The 6,323-nt window shown below is 42.0% G+C and overlaps 1 non-coding gene across 1 annotated transcript; it reads right to left on the reverse strand.

Annotated features, from left to right (window-relative positions):
- Positions 1 to 6,249: 6,249 nt before the first annotated feature.
- Positions 6,250 to 6,323, reverse strand: TRNAW-CCA (transfer RNA tryptophan (anticodon CCA)). The gene has a single exon. It is a non-coding gene; the product is annotated as a tRNA-Trp (tRNA).

Here is a 6,323-nt window from a genome sequence, read left to right on the forward strand (position 1 = left end):
CTTACTTTTTCTATGTGGTAAGGAAAGAACTCTTGCGGGTGCGCATCCTCTCCGAGGGATTGCTCCTCTTCTTCATCGCCTGGTGGTTGGTCGGTTTCTTTGGGAAGTCTGTTCGGCCCATTCCTCAAACGAACATAGTGGTAAGGATTGAAGCAAATTGGACTCTACCTTGCCTTTACATTTTTCGATGTAAAGTAGGAAGGCCCACTTAGAGGTTTCCGAACGGTCACGCTTTACCGCTTTACTTACTTTAGGCTCTTCTCGATTCAATAGTTGTTGGGTCGTTGGCTCCACCTGTTATTGCAAAGTGTAAAGCTGTTGGCGCGCAACAACTACTAGTAGTAAGCCATACCCTTCGGTATCTTCGGGGTAAGCTCGCTACGCAGACCGGCTTATCTTTGCCGCCATACTCCCGCTTCGCATCCGCGTTATTAGGAAGTACAAGCCGCGCCTTATGCTCCGCATCCTTATCCTCATCACTATCGTGCGAGGGCCGCTTTGCGCCGGCAATGCGCATCGAAGATGTTCCCGGTGAACAAGAAGTCAAGCCGAGATCAAGCCATTACTTCAAGTAAACACCGAAGTCAAGCAGCTAGAGCACCATTAACGCAACGGGGGGGGGGCTTAGCTCGGGGGACCACATCTCGTCCCCAAAATGAGACGGAGCTTAACCCGAAGGAAGCATTGCCCAATGAACAAATAGTAAAGAAGCCAAAGCATTACAACCGCAAAGGAAGTACCGCTTCACACATAAACCCATACTCATGGAGAGTCGTGCAAACACCCATACTCCATAGAGTCTAAACAACCATTACAATTTGTAATTGAAGTTGACTTGGAACAAGTATGGCTTACCCCGAAGTGTTATTTGTCTCGGCAAGTGTGACCTTTGAGTGGAGGAAACATTGCCCAATGAGCCCGCATACACATGCTTGGAGTAGGCCCCTTTGTCGATCGGGACAAGTAAGTGGTAGGCACACCCATTGCTTCATTGCCCGACCCGCCAAACCTACTTGGGTCGTTGGCTCCATGGCGTCATTCCCCAAAACTGCATTCATGCTCATACGGGAAAGTGGACTGGCTTACTTTCATAGTTGGGCTGTACCTTACTTTATGATGGAAGGAAGGGGAGACTCATTCATATGGGCAGGCAGGAAGAGGGGGATCATTGAGCTGAGGGATTACAATTGGGCGGTGCTAGGGGCGCAACAACTCCGCTAAGCGCAAAGATGTATGTTATTGATCCATTGAGCCGAGCGCAACAAAGATGTATCTTTGTTGAGAGTCCACTTCCTTTGGTTATGTTATGTAGGTGTCGTATCGTAGCTCTGTGAATAAGAAGGCGTATCTTCTTTTTCCTTAGAATTCATTTCACACGAAACGAGATTTTAAGCCCTCAAATCTGTGACATAGCTATCATGCGTTGAGGTCCCCTTAACGCGGTTTCCCCAATACCTTACCTTATATAGGCGTATAATTTATATATGAATTAGAAGCCATCCCCAGAGAGAACCAACCCTATAACCTAGCTTAAAAGTCAATAAAGTCTTCCCTTAACTAATTGCGAGCATTGAGCTAGAGTTCTTTCTTTTCTTTTCGCACCGGGGGGGGTACGTTGCTCAAACCGAAGTGCGATTAAAGGGAACGAGCCAAGAAAACGAAACAATAGAAGAGAACAAAGAACCAATAGCAACCACTTATGCACTAACTTACCTCTCTCGTTCAAACAAAGAAAATAAAAGGATCACTCCACGCTAGATTAATTAATTAGGTAAGATTTGTTAAGTAAGATTTGACTTTGACTTTGATTTTGCATATATTTTTACTCATAACGGCAAATTCATGACTCACTCAAAAAACGAGATTATTAAATGGATATTGATCCGGATTCTCTTTCTTATTCTTCATGTTTTTCATTCATCCAAGCAGAATCGAACAGATCAAAACATTTTCGCCAATGTTGAGTTGGGGTGATTTAACCATTCAGCCATGGATGCAAAAAGACTCGGCGAGTGAACTAGGTTTTAGTATTCCTTCTCGAACTTCTATTTCTTCCGTTAAAGGAGATTCAAGAAAAGATGGAATAGGAAGACGTGTTTCCAGAACAAAGAAGATACGGGTTAAGAAGAGGAAGTTAGCAAAGTTAGACAAGATTGGAATGAGCATAGGAACATGTATTGATGTACCAAATCGGCTAATGCTCCCAGGTTGATGCGATGTATTCCACCGATTGATCGGAAACTTTATTATTGGTATATCGATCGGTCCAAAGACGGATTGAAATAGGAGCGGTTAAATGTAAAGCTTTTGAAAACACAAGTGCGACCAAGTAAATAAGGAATGAGATGAATACGAAGTTAAACGAGCGTCCCACACCCAAAAGGTGCCCCACATAGGTCTTCCCGAAACCCCCGATTACTAAAGTTAAAAGCGTAGAAAAAGCACCCATTTCGTACTGGTTAGGAAGAGTGAAGAAAAAGAGGATGTTTTGTTAATAGGAACAAGAAAGTGTTTATAGCCGTAACGATATAAAGAAGAATACTCATCCGAGCCACAGGAACATGTACATAGAGAATACGAGAATTTCCACCTTGTTGAAAATCTAGTGGTGCTACCCAAAGACTTAAATGAATAGCCATCGCTGTTAAGAACAACCAAGATCCAATGAGAATTTGCGCGTAGCTTTTGGTCTTTGACATAAAAAAAAAAGAAGGTTGTAATAAAGAAAGAGAAAAGGGACTGGGGACCCTTTAGACTTATAAGTCTAAGGATACGTCCCGCTAGAGCCCTAACTAGAATAAAGACGATTGCCCGTCCTTTCGTGCAGGTAGCCACCGAAGCCCGCCTTCTCTTTGTGGGGGATGGCCTTCCAAAACTAATCAAATCGTGAAAGATCACGATCAGTGGTTCTCTTTCTTCACAACCGAGGGATGCCTTTCCCCTTTGTTTTTCCTCTCCCTCTGGTCAAGTCTTTCAGACCTCGACTCAGGGGTTAGATTCCACTGTACCCAGGAGCCTGTACTCGGCCTATCTTATCTCGGACCTTCTTCCTCTTCGAGCTATAAATAGCCTCGGCTTATGGGTGAATAAGCCCAATATAATTGCCCGTACTTAGTCCGCGAGGTACTTTTTTCCCTCGAAACAGCATTGAGGAAGGCTCTTTCTAGACCGTGAGGCCCTGAAGAGCAAGTAGGTCATTTTCGACGTAATAAAGCCAGCAATGCTACTCAAGGCAGCGCTATAAATGCTCCTAAATATAGTAAGTAATGCTCCTAAAGATAGGCTGGAAGCCTACCCAATATAGTAGAATGGGATAAGGTTTCCCGATCGGAAAAGCATGGATCATCGACGGTATCGGCGAGTGCTCAGTTGCTTGTGAGTGCGTCCTTGCGTTTTTCTTCACCCAGTTGTGCTCTTCATTCTCAATTATCAATCGCATACACCCGTTCGCAATCGGGATTCCCCTCTCAGCGAGAGAACCACTCCCGTCTGCAGTAGCAGACCTTTGGGACCGAACACTACTAGTGATGATTTGATCTCAAATCAAGAAATACGAGTCATTAATTAAGAGAAGGAAGAAAGTCTACTATATAAGTCATTCTTATATAAGTAAATAGATGAGAAAGTCTAACCCAACCCGAGAAAATTCGACATAAAATAAAAAAAGTGGGCATTATTAAGGCAAGAAATGACTGGCCAAAAAGCAAGTACAAAGTTTAGTTTTCCCGAGAATTTCGTTGCATCGATGGGATGGGATTATCAGCCTAACCAAAGCAGTGTTGGGGCATAAAATAGCATAATAAAAAAAGTGTTTACCTGCTTACGGTATTTTCGACTGTCCAACTCGATAAAATCACAAACTTTAATTTTTGGCAATCAAATTCGACCTCGAAGCGAAAACCTGAAAAATTGGAAGAAACCCGCGATTTTTGGTGTCTTTGCCTCAGAAATGGGGCTTATTCACCTGTCCTAAAAGGTCAGTAAATCCAGGAACAAATGAAACTTCGTATCTTACGCTAATAGTTGTAAAATTTCCAATCAGCACTTTAGTACGAAAATCACAGGTTTAGTCAAAAGTGACACTGATTTTGTGATTTTATTAGGGAAAATTACTTAGTAACGAAAATCACGAGGTTATACTAACTTTTGAATTTTGAAAATCCATTTCACTAGTAAAAAGTGATTTGCAACGAAAATCACGGGGTTTTGTCAAAAGTGAGACTTTGTTTTTTGATTTCACTAGTAAAAAGTGATTTGCAAGAAAATCCTCGAGAAAATGAAAAAGTTCAAATCCTTTTTTTAATTTATTAGTTAAAATCAGATCACAAGCGAAAATAGCGGGTTTATTAAAAAATTTTCTTTTTAAAGTCTGGTTCACTAAGAAAATCAGGTCATGCCGAAAAAACACGGGTTTGTTTAAAAAGTTTCAAATTAAAGTTCATTTCAAAAGGGAATTTGAGTTATGAAATAAAGTATATAATTTAGTATAAACAAAAAGAAAGAATTAAAGAAATTAGTTAACATAATGAAGGAGGAAATGCTATGTCAGGCTTGAAATTATGGACTTTATAAGAAGAAAGGCGTTTGAACAGGCCTCCTTATGAATATGTGAATATGAAGTATAATCCCATTCCTCAAAGAAAAGATCTATTAACGAGTAACCTCTTTCTAGAACTGTCCCACTTTCTAAAGTTGATTTAGAAGGAAAAGTCACATCCTAAGAAAGCAGACATGCTCTCATAAAAGCAAATCGTCTAATTTCTTCATCCCAGCAGTGTCGCGCCAGGACACTTGTATCCTTAACCGCGCCAACCGCACCCGATGAAAGAACTGAGTCTTTTGCATCGGAAGGGCCGTTCCAAAGGGCCAAAGGGATAGGTTTGAACTTGCTTAGCGTAGTCGGGGAAAAGGTTGCCATATATTCGTGCACTTGGTAGGGTAGGGTCAGTCTCGCTGTTTGCGTTCATGGACGAACAACCCTCGGTACGTCGTTTCCTTCCTGGCGAAATGCGTGCAGTATACAAAGCGCGGGGAACATGCGAGGGTTAAGATTTGCGCAAGGAGACCTATTGTGCAGTCGTTTGGGAGTAGTTTCGGTTGGTGATGATGGAAACGAAAGAAAGTTCGCGCCTATGCCCATTGACGAAGCACACGCCCTAGGCGTTGGGGCGGGGCAGATGCCATCAGCGGTCCTTAGCGACTGGGAAACCATGTCCAACCCTCTATTCCACTTAGGAGCTATAGGAACTACATTGGTTTACGAAGCGGGTTAGGCGTGAGCGGGGGGAATCTATGTCATGGGCCTGTTCCTCTGGCCGGCGGACTTCCCCGATTGGTTCGAGGGGTCATTTTCAAACGCGAAAAGTTGCTACCTCTAATACTAATAATGGCCCTAAACAGGAAAGCAAAACGATCAATATATCGAAGCCTTTCGGTGTTGGATTAGTTTCATTTCTTATTGATCGGGATCTGATCGAAATTAAGGATGAGGTAGACTCTACCCCTAAGGTAAGGTTGGTAAAAAGAATAAATTTTACAGTCAAAAAAGCATTCTTTTCGACTTCGACCTTTCAATGATGGGTTGCTCACCCGCAACGCTTAATAGTGCGCCAGGATTTCCTTTTTGAACTTAAATTCCCCCTTTAGCAAGCTCAGGAACAATTTAATATGAATGTGCAGCCATAGATTATTATTTATTAAATTTAAAAAGATTGGCTTATTTCAAAAGTTTGGATTCTTGCCCTTGTAAGTCTAGCCCATGCCCGGGCATCCAAGTTAGCCCCTTTTACTCGCTTAGATGCTCCGCTCTATCCTTCAATCGATTGAGCCTGTCCTCTTTTTTTCTTCTGAAGCTTTTTCTGGTAAACAGGAGTGAAAGACTTGCTTGACTAATAAGCAGAAAGAGCGTAGTTTTGTCTTGTTTAAAGCTTCTTTGCCAATAAGCTAACGCGGCAGGAGAACTGCCTTCCTCTAAGTTACGAGGAAGTGAAGCTCGCTCGATTTAAAAAATTACGGGAGAGGAAGCATGGTTTATGTTATGAGCTTTGTTTCTCTTTTTAACTTTTCTTTGTGATTTCACGATCAAAGAGTTAGAGAAGGTATGAGAATTCTAATCATTAGTTATGCTATCTATAATAATATAAGGAATCTTAACCTCAATTGGATTGGATAAAGGAGGAGGTCAAATTTTGCTTACTGTTCAAGTTAGTTAAGTCATTTCAGTCTAATTCGACCTAACAAGAAGGAAATCACGCTCTGTAGGATTTGAACCTACGACATTGGGTTTTGGAGACCCACATTCTACCGAACTGAACTAAGAGCGC

Source organism: Silene latifolia, chromosome X (genome assembly GCF_048544455.1).
Source record: "Silene latifolia isolate original U9 population chromosome X, ASM4854445v1, whole genome shotgun sequence".
NCBI lineage: Eukaryota > Viridiplantae > Streptophyta > Magnoliopsida > Caryophyllales > Caryophyllaceae > Silene > Silene latifolia.